This window comes from Arachis ipaensis, chromosome B10, assembly GCF_000816755.2.
Source record: "Arachis ipaensis cultivar K30076 chromosome B10, Araip1.1, whole genome shotgun sequence".
Classification (NCBI taxonomy): Eukaryota; Viridiplantae; Streptophyta; class Magnoliopsida; order Fabales; family Fabaceae; genus Arachis; species Arachis ipaensis.
In genome coordinates, this window is record NC_029794.2 from 18,482,625 (window position 1) to 18,483,557 (window position 933).

Below are 933 nucleotides of genomic sequence, written 5' to 3' on the forward strand. Positions count from 1 at the left end.
GTAATATATAAATTGAGTCAACAATTTAAATTTCTTCTAAAACTAATTTAATCAAATACCAATATTAGAAATAAATTACTTAAATAATATTTAATCTATTCTAGTCCTTAGACACGTATAGATTAGAGTCATTCTCGTAATGACAACGAACTAAAACAACATCGTAAGTTCGAACATTTGGAATTCGTGCAAATTCAGACCATTTCTTTGTTCTTTGAAAACCTTCTGTATCCCTGATAGAGTTGAATCGAAATTCTTTTTATGGAAAAAGAGTTACGGAGATGGCTTTGATGTGTTGGAGACCAAAATCCGGAAGTCACTATTTATATTTGAGTGTCACACCCATGAAACCCGAAAGACCAAATAAAATAGTATCTCTGGTTTTATTCTCATTTAATTCTAAATCAAAAGTAATAATGACTTATTTAATTCAGCATTTATGATAATAAATGAGATGACCATTATATAAGTCATTTAATATAAAATAGCTTAATTTACGATTATAATTAATATATGTATTGCTCATAAATTAGAAAATAATAATTTCGTAACAAAATATCATTCAATTTGAATTACAATTAATTGATTGATAAAAATTATAATAAATTGTATGATATTTAAAAAATTAACCAAATCAATTAGTTGATATAATTAATTTATTATAATAAAAATGAATTTAATGAGTTAAAAAAATAAATCAAAAAACACCATCAGAAACATGTTACGACAGTTTTATCATTAAGTGCAGAAATTTAATTTTTACATAATAGAATAGATATTTACAGATTATTATATTAAACACAGATTAAAAAAATACACTAAACAAAATAAAAGTATCAATGGTAAAATATAACCTAAAAAATCACTTAAATTCAAAAAGAACCTGTGATGAATTATAATAAATCTATATATGAGAAGTAAAAGTAAAATAAA